Below are 14902 nucleotides of genomic sequence, written 5' to 3' on the forward strand. Positions count from 1 at the left end.
TGAACTTCAGAGAGGCTAAATAACTTGCCTCAAGTCACACAGCCAATAAGTGCCACGGCCAGGACCTAACTTGGGTCTGGGTGACTGATATAGTTTTGCTTCCAACTAGTACATTTTACTGCTACTTGGAAATAAAGATGACAAGCATCTCTCTATAGTGTCTGGAAGGCAGAAAAACACTAAAGATGTTATTTGTGGTGCTAGTATAAGCTTCCTTATTATGATACCAAGTAATATGAAAATATTCCTGCCTTCAAACATGTTAAAAGGCAGTAGACAGTTCTGGGTAGTTACTAAATGGCTGTAATGCAAGATAGAGTAAGGTAAGGATCATAGTGAAGTGAAGTCACTCAGTCATGTCCGACTCTTTGCAACCCCATGGACTGTAGCCTACCACGCTCCTCTGTCCATGGGATTTTCCAGGCAAGAGTACTGGAGTGGGGTGCCATTTCCTTCTCCAAGGAAAGTTCAAATATATGTATGAGGAGGTGGCCCGCTGAACAATGGACAGAGTTTCAATGCTTAGGAGATGAAAGGATGTCACTCCAGGTGGCAAGAACATGTAAGGCAATGAGGTTGGAGCATACAGGGTGTGTTCAGGCATCAACAAGGAATTTAATGGCCAGATTATGAGAGGTGTAAGGGAGCAAGAAAAGACAAGACTGGAAATGTAGGTTGCAGTCTAGAGATTAATCTACTTAATTGTGCTATCATCCAGTACCTATTTCTAGAACTTGTTGACAAGAGACCTCATCAAATGCCATGATGAAATCCAAAAGCATGTCTGTGAAGAGTTCCCTGATCTAGCAATTTTCAAACTTGCCAAAAGAAAATGAATTCAGTATGGCTCACCAGCCCCATCTTGTCCTCCTCGAACATTTTAGAGTTAGTGTAAAACTGACTCACGTTTACATTCACATTAGAGTCAGTGTAAAACTTTTAAAATTAAAGCCCAAGTTTTCTTAACTCACAGGATGAGTTTCTCATTTCCTAAATTCACATGCTCGCCTCTTCAGCCACCTGTCTTACTAGACTCCATCTTTAAGAGGTTCTGGCCACACCAAACTTCTCTCTGCTTCTGAGATGTGCTTTCTTCTGGACAGAAAGCTCTTCCTCCTCACCTCTGTCCCTGACTGAGCTGTGTCTCAGGTCCCAGCCTACTGACATTCCTCTGTGACGTTGTTCACGTGGTCTCCTTCAGAGACCCCACCCTGCAGAGCTCACTTGTTGCATGCCTCTATTTGTGATCTTGCCACAGTAGTTCATCATGTTAGTTTAAATTTCAGAGTATTTTTCTTATTTATTTTTACATTCCCAGTTCCTAGAGCAAAATGGACAAGCAGTAGATATTCACTGAGGAAATGAATGGAAGGACGGAGTAGTGGCATTCTACTTGTGGAAGACGAAGCTTGCAAGTCACAGAACTTTCCTGTCATTATCCTTAGATGGTGAGATTTTCAGCATCTGTATAGTGAGTTCAAATCTCTCTCCTCTATTCAGTCTCTGAGATGGTTGTCAAGATAACTTCTCTGTATCTTTATCCATCCAGGCAGCCATAATATGCTCCAACAATTACATTATTTGTTTTCTTCCTTTTACTTCAAATATTCTCAAACCTGCTTTCCCCTCAGCCTGTGGATTTATAAAGAATTCTTTTTTGTAAGGTATACTTTTCTACATCTTAACTGCAAGCTTGTGTCCCATCCCGTTATGTTTTAAGATTATATTTCCTCTTCTGTTTTTCTCCCAAGAATTACCGAAAAACACCCAAAACACTTCTTTGAAATTATATTTGTTGTCCTTTCATAGGAATGAGTTTCCATCTCTTTTTCAGAGTTCCATCTAAGCCAATATCTAGTTATCTTCAGACTTCAGTGCAAAATCATAAGAGGAAAGGGGCTACACAATTCATTCCAACCAACCTGCATGCTGTACACTCTATCATTTTATATATTATTTATCTGATCTGATCAAAAAATTAGGGGACACAACTACTTTCATAATTCAACTGGATTCTCACTTAAGAGTGACAATTCAGTTCATTAGGAATTGAATTTGGTATAATCTCTTTACAAAGATCTTTTCCTCACTAGTTAAAATTTTATCCTCATTAGATTTGCTGGCAAAGTAACGTCTCTGCTTTTCAATATGCTATCTAGGTTGGTCATAACTTTCCTTCCAAGGAGTAAGTGTCTTTAATTTCATGCCTGCAGTCACCATCTGCAGTGATTTTGGAGCCCAAAAAAATAAAGTCTGACACTGTTTCCACTGTTTGCCCATCTATTTCCCATGAAGTGATGGGACCAGATGTCATGATCTTAGTTTTCTGAATGTTGAGCTTTAAGCCAACTTTTCCACTCTCCTCTTTTACTTTCATCAAGAGGCTTTTGAGTTCCTCTTCACTTTCTGCCATAAGGGTGGTGTCATCTGCATATCTGAGGTTATTGAAATTTCTCCCGGCAATCTGGATTCCAGCTTGTGTTTCTTCCAGTCCAGCGTTTCTCATGATGTACTCTGCATATAAGTTAAATAAGCAGGGTGACAATATACAGCCTTGACATACTCCTTTTCCTATTTGGAGCCAGTCTGTTGTTCCATGTCCAGTTCGAACTGTTGCTTCCTGACCTGCATACAAATTTCTCAAGAGGCAGATCAGATGGTCTGGTATTCCCATGTCTTTCAGAATTTTCCACAGTTTATTGTGATCCACACAGTCAAAGGCTTTGGCATAGTCAATAAAGCAGAGATAGATGCCTTTCTGAAACTCTCTTGCTTTTTCCATGATCCAGCGGATGTTGGCAATTTGATCTCTGGTTCCTCTGCCTTTTCTAAAACCAGCTTGAACATCAGGAAGTTCACGGTTCACATATTGCTGAAGCCTGGCTTGGAGAATTTTGAGCTTTACTTTACTAGCATGTGAGATGAGTGCAATTGTGCGGTAGTTTGAGCATTCTTTGGCATTGCCTTTCTTGGGATTGGAATGAAAACTGACCTTTGCCAGTCCTGTGGCCACTGCTGAGTTTTCCAAATTTGCTGGCATATTGAGTGCAGCACTTTCACAGCATCATCTTTCAGGATTTGGAATAGCTCAACTGGAATTCCATCACCTCCACTAGCTTTGTTCGTAGTGATGCTTTCTAAGGCCCACTTGACTTCACATTCCAGGATTTCTGGCTCTAGGTCAGTGATCACACCATCGTGATTTTCTTGGTCATGAAGATCTTTTTTGTACAGTTCTTCTGTGTATTCTTGCCATCTCTTCTTAATATCTTCTGCTTCTGTTAGGTCCATACCATTTCTGTCCTTTATCGAGCCCATCTTTGCATGAAATATTCCTTTGGTATCGCTGATTTTCTTAAAGAGATCTCTAGTCTTTCCCATTCTGTTGTTATCCTCTATTTCTTTGCATTGATTGCTGAAGAAGGCTTTCTTATCTCTTCTCGCTATTCTTTGGAACTCTGCATTCAGATGTTTATATCTCTCCTTTTCTCCTTTGCTTTTCGCTTCTCTTCTATTCACAGCTATTTGTAAGGCCTCCCCAGACAGCCATTTTGCTTTTGCTTCCATATCTTGGTTACTGTAAATAATGCTGCTATGAACGTTGGGATGCATGTATCTTTTCAAGTTAGTGCTTTCTTTGTTTCCTCTGGATATACACCCAGGAGTAGAATTCCCAAATTATATGGTAGTTCAATTTTTATTTTTTGTTTTTTTTTTTGTTGTTGTTGTTTGCTAAAGATTTTTTTTATTTCTTTTTTTTAATTTTATTTTATTTTTAAACTTTACATAATTGTATTAGTTTTGCCAAATATCAAAATGAATCCGCCACAGGTATACATGTGTTCCCCATCCTGAACCCTCCCCCCTCCTCCCTCCCCATTCCATCCCTCTGGGTCGTCCCAGTGCACCAGCCCCAAGCATCCAGCATCGTGCATCAAACCTGAAGCCCTTTCATACTGCTTTCTGCAGCGACTAAACCAATTTATACTCCCACCAACAGTGTACAAAGGTTTCCCTTTCTTCATATACTTGCCAACCTTTGTTATTTGTGGTATTTTTGATGATAGCCATTCTGTCATGTATGAGATGGTACCTCACTGTGATTTTGATTTGCATTTCCCTGGTGATTAGTGATGCTGAGTGTCTTTTCATGTGCCAGTTGGCCACCTGTATGTCTTCTTTGAAAAATATCTACACAGGTCCTCTGCCCATTTTATAATCAGGCTGCTTTTTGATAAATTTTAAGAACTGTTCATGTATTTTGGATAGTCACCCCTTGTAAGTCATACCATTTGTAAATATTTTCTCCCATTCCTATAGGTTATCATTTCATTTTGTCAATGGTTTCCTTTGCTATGTGAAAGCTTTTACATTTAATTAGGTCCCATTTGTTTGTTTTTGCTTTTGTTTTCTTTGCCGTAGGAGACAGATCTGAAAAATGTTGCTGATTTATATCAAAGGGTATTCTGCTTATGTTTTCTTCTAGGAGTCTTATGATTTCCAGTCTTACATTTAGGCCTTTAAGCCATTTGGAGTTTATTTTTGTATGTGGTATAAGAAAATGTTCTAATTTCATTTTTTTAATATATAGCTCTCTAGTTTTCTCAGCACCACTTATTAAAGAGACATTGTATATTCTTGCCTTCTTTGTCATAGATTAATTGACTATAAATGTGTGGCTTTATTTCTGGGTTCCCTATTTGTTCTACTGATTTATGTGCTTGTTTTGTGCCAGTATGATACTGGTTTTATTACTGTAGCTTTGTAATAGAGTCTGAAGTCATGGAGCATGAGTCTTCCAGCTCTGTTCTGCTTTCTCAAGATTGTTTTGGCTATTCAGGGCCTTTTGCATTTGTGTATAAATTTAAAAAAATTTTTTTTTCTAGTTCTGTGAAAACTCCAATTGGTATTTTGATAGGACTTGCATCTGGAAATTGACTTGGGTAGTATAATCATTTTAACAATATAATTCTTTCAATTCATGAACACAATATGCCTTTCTGTTTGTGTAATCTTCAGTTTCTTTCATCAATGTATTATAGTCTTCTGAGTACTGGTCTTTTGTCTGCTTAGGTAGGTTTATTCTTGGGTATTTTATTCTTTTTGATGCAATTACAAATGGAATTGTTTTCTTAATTTCTCTTTCTGATAGTTTGTTGTTAAAATATAGAAATGCAACAGATTTCCATATAATAACTTAGTATTCTTCAGCCTTAACAAATTTGCTATTAAGCTCTAGTAGATTTTTTGTGACATCTTTAGGATTTTCTATTGAGAATATCATATTATCTTCAATCAATGATAGATTTACTTCCTCCTTTCTCATTTGGATCTCTTTTACTTCTTTTTTTTTGTCTGATTCCTGTGCTAGAACTTCCAACACTATGTTGAATAAAAGTGGCAAGAATGGGCATCCTTGTCTTCTTTCTGATGTTAGAGGAAACGCTTTCAACTTTTCATCATTGAATGTGATGTTAGCTGTGGGTTTGTCATATATGGCCTTTATTATGTTGAAGTGGTGGCTTCCCTGGTGGCTCAGACGGTAAAAGCACTTGTTTGCAATGCAGGAGACCCAGGTTCGATCCCTCGGTTGGTAAGATCCCCTGGAGAAGGAAATGGCAACCCACTCCAGTACTCTTGCCTGGAAAATTTCATGGATGGAGGATACAGTCCATGGGGTCACAAAGAGTCAGACATGACAGAGTGACTTCACTTTCACTTCCATGCAAACTTTATGTCCACTTTCTGGAGAGCTTTTTATAATATCATTAAAGATCTTTAATATGTGATAAAGAGCATTTATCACATAAATGATATGTGTCATTTAAAGCCAGTGCTTCCTTATTGATTTTTCTGTCTGGATGACCTGTCCACTGATGTAAGTGAGCTATTAAAGTCTCCTATTACTATTGTCTTGCTGTGGGTCATGAGCGCCCTTCTATTGTGGTGGGCTAACTACAGTGGGTGGTCTGCTAGGGCGGACTGGCTTCCACTCTGCTTTGTTATCAGATCCTGCCTTGTGTGGAGGCTGCCAGCCACTGTTGATGGGGTTGGGTCAGGAGGCATCTGGCTGCAGAACCCCAGGGGGCCCTGGAGCTTGTCCTGGCTCATTGGTAGGCAGAGGTGGGGTCCAGAAGATCCTAGATCTGGTACCTGATTATGAGTGAGAGAAGCCAGGTCCTGGGCCTAGTACTAGAACATTGACTGGCAGAACTGGATCCTGGAGTCTCCTAGGTGTCCCAGAGCTGGTGTTGGATTGCTGGCCGGTTGGGGCAGTTCCTGACATAGTTGGCTGTGGGGTTCAGGCTGTCCTGAAATTTGTTGGCCAAGGCTGTGGCCCGGCTGGCTGCTGGCCTGCTGGTAGGTGGGATGGGTGCAGCCATGGCAGGCTGAGGGGCTGTGCTTATCCTTAGGCTGGTGACAGGTAAGGCTGGTACTGAGGCTAGATCAGGCTTGGTAGACAGGGCTGGGGCCCAGGGTATTCAGGGGCTGGTACCTGCCCCACAGATGTGTGGGGCCAGGTCTGCACTCTGGTGGGCAGAGCCATGTCCAGGGGTGACTGCAGATTCACGAGATCTTAAGACTGCTTGTCGACTCACTGGTAGGGCTATGTCCCTGCCAACTCAGTTGTTTGTTCCTGAAGCATCTCAGACCTGGTGCCTACAGGCTGGTAGGCAGGGAGGGGGCTTTGTCCTGAGGCTTATAAGCTAAAGGGAGGATTGTAAACTGGTGTTTACCAGCACCAGTGCCCACATGATAGAACAGTCAGTTTAGTTCAGTTCAGTCGCTCAGTAGTGTCTGACTCTGCAATCCCATGAATCGCAGCATGCCAGGCCTCCCTGTCCAAGGGACTCTCAAGATCCTTCTCCAACACCACAGTTCAAAAGCATCAATTCTTCGGTGCTCAGCTTTCTTCACAGTCCAACTCTCACATCCATACATGACACTGGAAAAGCCATAGCCTTGACTAGATGGACGTTTGTTGACAAAGTAATGTCTCTGCTTTTGAATATGCTATCTAGGTTGGTCATAACTTTCCTTCCAAAGAGTAAGTGTCTTTTAATTTCATGGCTGCAGTCACCATCTGCAGTGATTTTGGAGCCCAAAAAAATAAAGTCTGACACTGTTTCCACTGTTTCCCCATCTATTTGCCATGAAGTGATGGGACCAGATGCCATGACCTTCATTTTCTGAATGTTGAGCTTTAAGCCAACTTTTTCACTCTCCACTTTCACTTTCATCAAGAGGCTTTTGAGTTCCTCTTCACTTTCTGCCATAAGGGTGGTGTCATCTACATATTTGAGGTTATTGATATTTCTCCCAGCAATCTTGATTCCAGCTTGTGCTTCTTCCAGCCCAGCATTTCTTGTGATGTACTCTGCATATAAGTTAAATAAGCAGGGTGACAATATACAGCCTTGACATACTCCTTTTCCTATTTGGAACCAGTCTGTTGTTCCATGTCCAGTTCTAACTATTGCTTCCTGACCTGCATATAGGTTTCTCAAGAGGCAGGTCAGGTGGTCTGGTATTCCCATCTCTTTCAGAATTTTCCACAGTTTATTGTGATCCACACAGTCAAAGGCTTTGGCATAGTCAATAAAGCAGAAATAGATGTTTTACTGGAACTCTCTTGCTTTTTCTAAGATCCAGTAGATGTTGGCAATTTGATCTCTGGTTCCTCTGCCTTTTCAAGTTCCCCTAAATGGGTGCTGCCAGTGTCTATGTCCCTAGGGAGAGCTCCAGTTGCTTCCTACCTCTCTAGGAGACTCTCTAAGGTCAACAGGCAGGTCTGACCCAGGCTCTGTTCAAATTGCTGCTTGTATTCTGGGGTCCCAGAGCGTGTGAGATTTTGTATGTGCCTTTTATAAGCAGAGTCTCTTTCCTCCATCTTCTGGGTCTTCCACAAGTAAGCACCACTAGTCTTCAAAAACAAACATTATGGGGGTTCATCTTCCTAGCACAGGACTCCTAGCCTGGAGTGCCCAATACGGGGCTCAGACCAATCATTTCTTGGGGAGAACCTCTGCAACTGTAATTATTCTCCCATTTGTGGATTGCCCACTTGGAGGGCTGAGTTCAATCCCTGGGTTGGGAAGATCTCCTGGAGAAGGAAATGGCACCCCACTCCAGTACTCTTACCTGGAAAATCCCATGGACAGAGGAGGCTGGTAGGCTACAGTCCATGGGGTCGCAAAGAGTCGGACACAACTGAGCGACTTCACTTTCACTTTCACTTTCACTTGGAGGGTATGAACCTTGACTGTACAACAACTCAACCCCCAGTTACCTATCTCACTGTGATTTCTTCCCTATATCTTTAGTTGTAGAATATCTTTTCTGGTAAGTTCTGTTTCATCAATAGCTGTTCTGTAAATAGTTGTAAATTTGGTGTGCCCATGAAAGATGGTGTCTTTCTACTTCGACATCTTGGGAACTCAACCAATTCCACTTGCTTTAAAACTCATCTTAATGTATGCCTATAACAGGGAAGTATGCTGCTGGCCTCAGGTCCTCTTGTCAGCCAGGAAATGGGTGAGTTGGGGAAGATGCCCAGATCTAAGTGCTTTAGTTTTATATCTGACTAAGTATGTAAATTGAACAGACTGCTTAAATCATATAAATATATTCTATCATCCAGACTAAATTTTATATCATTTTAATAATCAAATCTGCTAACATCTGACTACTATCTGAGATTAGGGTTCTGGAAAAATTATGAAAAAGGATTGAAGCATGTAGATGATAAGGTAATTATAGGGAATAGGCCATTTCAGAGGAGTGAAGGTGAGCAGACTTGTGAGCAATGCCTCATGACATGGGCAGTCAGGAGTCTCTCTAATGCATCTATCATCTTCTCCTATGAGGGTCATCTGAAGGCAAGGCAGGACAATAGAGGGAGATTCTCAAAGTCCAACAGTCGAGTTTGGGACACGGGATCCTGTAGCTATAACAGCCTGTGAACTGTGCAGCAACATTCAGAGTGACTCATCAGTCATGCTTCTCTTAGGTCACTTGTTTATTTCTAAGGCCAATTTTACTTGTTCTGAAGAAAGAAAATATTTCTGAAGATTTCAGATGATGCTCCCACACACGTGCGATGACATGCCAAGCTCAAATTAAAGTCAGTCTGGAGAACGATGGCCTGCCAGGAGACAGGCAAACCTCCTGGTGCTTTTTAAAGCACCAGGGCAGAGAAGAATGTGAATCTAAGTGGAGTGGTTGAAAATAGTTGTATTTCTAGCCATTAGCAGCTGTGGCTGCAAATCAAGGACCCATCTCATCTAGGCAGTGTAGACAGGCCTCTCTGATACACATCATTCTTCTTGGGCTGCATGTACACAGGCCTGATTGGTGATAGAATGATAAGCACTGCTTTCAAATACAAAACCAAATTATGTATGGGAATTTGACAGTGGACATTCATAAAATGACTGGACAAAAACCATATACCAAGCTATTCATTCTTTAATGTTATTCATAGAATGTATTTTACATATAAGAATGATTTAAACTTTCAAAACTGATGTTTCAGGCATTATACTGTCACTTTGATACAACACAATTTCTGTGGTCCATGCTTTATGATCACTTTTTTCCTAATTGATCTCTATTGAATAGAGTCTAAAAATAAACTCAACTTTTAAAGAGTATTGCACTATGCTTAGATTCCACTGTGTTTGAATTAAGGAATCCTTGAAAATGTAAAATTTCAAGAATGTATTTTAATCCTGAAGCAATTTTGAAATTTGATGGTTCCATACTGTGGAAAACCACTGTGTAAAGTGTTCCTGCCAACTGTTACTGAAACTATTTGCATTAATATTCTTTCAGAGGAAAAGTAGGATATGAAAGGCTAATATTAAGTTTTCAAATAATTTTACTGAGGATCTGATCACTATCAGAGCTTCCAGATAGTTATTTGAAGTGGAAATAGCCAGACCTGAAAGTGTGAAAGAGACGCTCCTGGATTAAGAAATAGTAGAGCTGGTCCCCGTGTCCACTGGCTCCCGAGGGCAGAGGTCAAACCTCTTCTGTTCATCAATATACACTCAACTGCCAGGGGATTGGGATTGGGATTGGAGGAGGAAATGGCAACTCACCCCAGTGTTCTTGCCTGGAGAATCCCAGGGACGGGGGAGCCTGGTGGGCTACCGCCTATGGGGTCACACAGAGTTGGACACGACTGAAGCGACTTAGCAGCAGCAGCAGCAGCAGAGACTTGGTGTGTATTTGTTTAATGGGTATGTGAGCTAATTGGCCATTGAGAAGTCAACCAGTGGCCAGAGAAATAGGATCAGTAAGTGTCTGGGGCAAGTATAGTGGAAATGCATAGACATTAGAGTCATGATGACCTCTCTGAGTTTCAGTTCCTATATCTCTAAACCAAGGATGGTAACTTCCTCATAGGGTTGCTATGTGATCAAGCACAATAGACACATAAAAATGTCTAGAATAATGCTTGACTCGTCCTGTCTGACTCTTTGTGACTACATGGACTGTAGCCCACCAGGCTCCTCTGTCCATGGAATTCTCTAGGCAAGAATACTGGAGTGGATAGCTGTTCCTTTCTCCTGGGATTCTTCCCGACCCAGGGATTGAACCCATGTCTCTCGCATTGTAGACAGACTCTTAACCATTTGAGCCATCTGGGAAACCTCATAACTGCTTATTAAAAGCTAATAATCTCCAGACTTTAGATGTGCTTCCCCCTCCCCCAAACTTTAGCCTACCTTTTGTATATTCTTCTTATGTTCTGTTTTGGAAAATATATTGAGTGGGACATCAGACTTAGATAATGGTCCCAACCTAATCACATAACCTCTGGGCTTTGGCTTTCTCAGTAAAATGAGGGGATTGGATTCATTCTCTTAGTCCCTTCTATCTCTAGGCTTTAGTTTTTAAGACTCCTAATTTTTATTAAGTTCTCATAAATTAAACACTTTATCTAAAATAATAAACACTGTGCACAGGCTTGTTGTTGTTCAGTCGCTAAGTCGTGTTCAACTCTTTGCAACTACATAGACTGCAGCACACCAGTCTCCCGTGTCCTCCATATCTTCTGGAGCTTGCTAAATTTCATGTCCACTGAGTCAGTGATGCTATCTAATCATCTCATCCTCTGCTGCCCCCTTCAACAGACCATACTAATATATATATTGTTATCTCCACACTATCTTTTCTTTAATTCTGTGAATTTTCCTTACAGTTTTTAGATATCACCTACATACAGGGTAAATTTTGTTAGAATAATTAAGATTTGGATTCTGTTTTCTCAAATGTTTTAGCCAACTGAGAGTTGGCTAAAGTGAGGCAGATAATCTATAAGGTAATGAATTCCTTGATTTTTCAGAAATTAATTCTTCCAAGGTTCTATTTTCACCTTAAGGTTGTTATTAAATATTGTATTATAACATGTGAATACCGTGAGAGGAGAGGAGTTGATAAGTTTTGGTTAATAAAGTGTGTCTTCCAATAGAACTCTGAGTAGCTGACTGCTTACCGTGGCAAGAGGAGAGTTATAACTGCATGGTTGTTAATGTTGTTGTTTAGTCACTAAGTCATGTCTGACTCTTTTGTTACCCCATGGACTGTAGCCCACCAGTCTCCTCTGTCCGTAGGATTTGCCAGGCAAGAATACTGGAGTGGGTTGCCATTTCCTTCTCCAAAGGATCTCCTTGACCCAGGAATTGAACTCGCATCTTCTACTTGGTAGGCAGATTCTTCACCACTGAGCCACCAGGAAAGCCCCATAACTACATGGTAAAACAGAAAAGAAATTCATATTATTTATTTTATGACCCAGATATTTTTTTTTCTTTTAAGACTACATATGCACATTATGATCATCTTGGATTTCTTCAATAGTGGCAGTCTTTTTGAAAGGGTAGTTCTTAAGTGTAGGAAATATTTAAAATTCTTCAGTCTCATCATGATTCTGTTACTGGAATTTGTGTTCAGAAAGGATTGTTAGCCTTCACCCATTAGAAATGCAATGAGAAAAATAATGCTTCTATTATTAATTCATGGTCAGTAAAAGAATAATTAAATTCTTTTTATGTATTCCTTCTACCTAGTAATGTTTTATTTCTAAGATTAACTGTGTGACATTGTATGAAGAAGATTGCTGCACACAATGATTTTTAAGAAACTAAATGACTAAAAAAGACTGAGGTTAGTGTTGGTAGAATCCATTTTTCTCTCTCTCTGTTGGACAGCCTGCAAAAAGAAATCCTATCCAAGACAAATACCTCCATTTTTTAAAAATATAATAGCTCCTTTTTAACCTAGGAACTGAGCTTATGGATAAAAAGAGTATAGTTGATATAAAACAGAGTGACAAATTATTTGTGTATAGTCCATTGAGCACAATCCAAGTGGTTTTGGTTAGAAATCTCCTTTTCAAATATAGACTAAAATACGATTACTTGATTGAAATCTTTTCCCCATTTGACACCAGTCTCAAAGCTTTTATGTTTTGTTTAATTCCTTCACCAGATATTACTTAGTGTCCAGAAGATGAACCTTTTAAGGATGATCCTCTAATCAGGACTTTTGAGGATGACACATTTTAGCAATTCCCGTCTAGAAATCAGTGTTGGAAAAAGCCAACAGAGTCATCACAGAAGTTTTATTTCCTGGATTTTCTTTTGCATTTTGAAATTTTTAAACTTAAAACAGTTCTTAATTGCTCCCTGGAATGAATCTTTAAACTATAATCAAACACAGAGATCCACGTTACATGGTACTGTGGGAGATCCAAAAGGACAGGGCCTCATACAATTTTCCATTAGTCATGTATGGATGTGAGTTGGACCATAAAGAAGGCTAAACACTGAAGAAATGACACTTTTGAGCTAGTGTTGGAGAAGACTCTTGAGAGCCCTTTGGACTGCAAGATCAAACCAATCAATCCTAAAGGAAATCACTCCTGAATATTCATTAGAAAGACTGATACCGAAGCTGAAGCTCCAATACTTTGACCACCTGATGCGAAGAGTCAATTCATTAGAAAAGACCCTGATAGATTGAAAGATTGAAGGCAGGAGGAGAAGGGGACGGACAGAGGATGAGATGGTTGGATGGCATCACTGACTCGATGGACATGAGTTTGAGCAAGCTCCAGGTGTTGGTGAAGGACAGGGAAGCTTGGCATGCTGCAGTTCATGGTGTCGCAAAGGGTCAGACACAACTAGCGACAGAATGACAACATACACTTATTTTTTTAATAACTGTGCCCTGAAAGCATCAGTCTGAATCCATGAATTTGCTGAGAAGCTGGGAGGGGAAACGTTGCATGTGTGTAGGATTGTGGTTTTCCATTTGGGGAGTGTTATTTGAAAATAATTATCGAGTTACGGGTTTCAGGTATTTTTGTGGTTTACTGCAGTGTTTCATATCAATATTTCTTTTCTTCAGGATGCATTATTTTAAATAAACTTTCACAAAAATGCTTTCTAGAGGTAGTTTGTAGATGTTTAATTTTCACCTTTTGCATAGCAATGTGTTGTGCTCCTGCCTAGAATTTGAATGTTTCTAGAATGTTGATAGACTGTTACTTTAAAAAAAAATCATGAAGTGAAAGGAATTCAAAGGCTGGAGAAAAATTATGGTGCTTCTGCTTTAATTTAGGTACTAAAAACTTTTTCTTCTGTTACAGGCTTTGCAGAATTTATCCATTATTTTATTCATCCATTTATTTATTGAGCAGTTATTCAGGTCTTGGAGAAACCAGACCAACATACATGCTCATGTATTGCTGTTCATCACTTCCAAGGAAATGGTGAATGTTACTTTAATTTCACATTTATATCTCAGTGATTTAGAGTTTGGAAAAGAAGACTTGAGTCATCATACTAAAAAATGTTCTTTCTCTTTATTAAGATGAACTTTGAGGTCAAGCGTGCTAAGGTGAGTCTCAAAAGTAGCATTCAACTTAAGAGTTAACTCTAAATAGAGACATAGTACAGCAAGTTTTAAAATACTATTATTAGGAATTCAGATATGGCCTAAATAACCCTGGCTTCTAATAATCTCTGATGGACATATGTTTTTTTTAAACTTGGTGCTTCCTTAACCTCATTTTCCTCCATTAAAAAAAAGGGGGTGGGGAGAGAGAAAAGAAAAAGAAAACAGAAGTTCTAAAAGGTTAAATAAAGTAGTTTGACCAATGTCAAACAGCTAGTAGATGACAGAGCAAGAAAACAACTCAGTTCCTCTGAGCACAGTAAAATTTCATCCATGCATTAGATTAAGACTTAGAGCTTGGAGACTGGAGCCCAGAGAAGAGATTTTCTACAATTTATTTTTTGATAGAGAAGGAAGCCAGAAATGACCATCAAAAAAGTTTCCTAAGTCAAGTTCTCTCTCATTCCAATTGTAATACCTAGCCCAGGGGTCTGGCACATCTCAGCATTTCTGCCTTTAATTCATTCATTTTGCTTTGACTGGTAGGAAATAATGGTTTCTTTGTTCTATCCAAGTTGTTATACAAACACAAAAAGGAGTACTGGAGTAAGTGGGAAATCCTTAAGAGAATATTATTTGGTAAGTCACTTGTGGTAACTCTATCTTCTAAACCCCAAACTGAAGTAATCCAGATTGATACGATATTTTCTGATAAGAGAAATCTTTTATATGAACAATCTCCCAAAAGTATAACAATTAAATCAATTTAGTAACTAATTGACTGATGAAAACAATGAAATATCAATAACACTGAAGTTGTCCTGAAAAGTACAGAATGTACAGTCTCCAAAGGGGTGAGAGACAATACTCAGTGGAAGTAATGTGGAGGCTTGCTACTCGCGGTGCAGTCTCTGGACTGGCAGTGTTGCTTGGGATCTTGTTAAAAATGGAAAATCTCAGGCTACAATTCAGGTTTACAGAATCAGCATGTGTA

The sequence above is a fragment of the Bubalus kerabau genome, chromosome 2 (genome assembly GCF_029407905.1).
Source record: "Bubalus kerabau isolate K-KA32 ecotype Philippines breed swamp buffalo chromosome 2, PCC_UOA_SB_1v2, whole genome shotgun sequence".
Classification (NCBI taxonomy): Eukaryota; Metazoa; Chordata; class Mammalia; order Artiodactyla; family Bovidae; genus Bubalus; species Bubalus kerabau.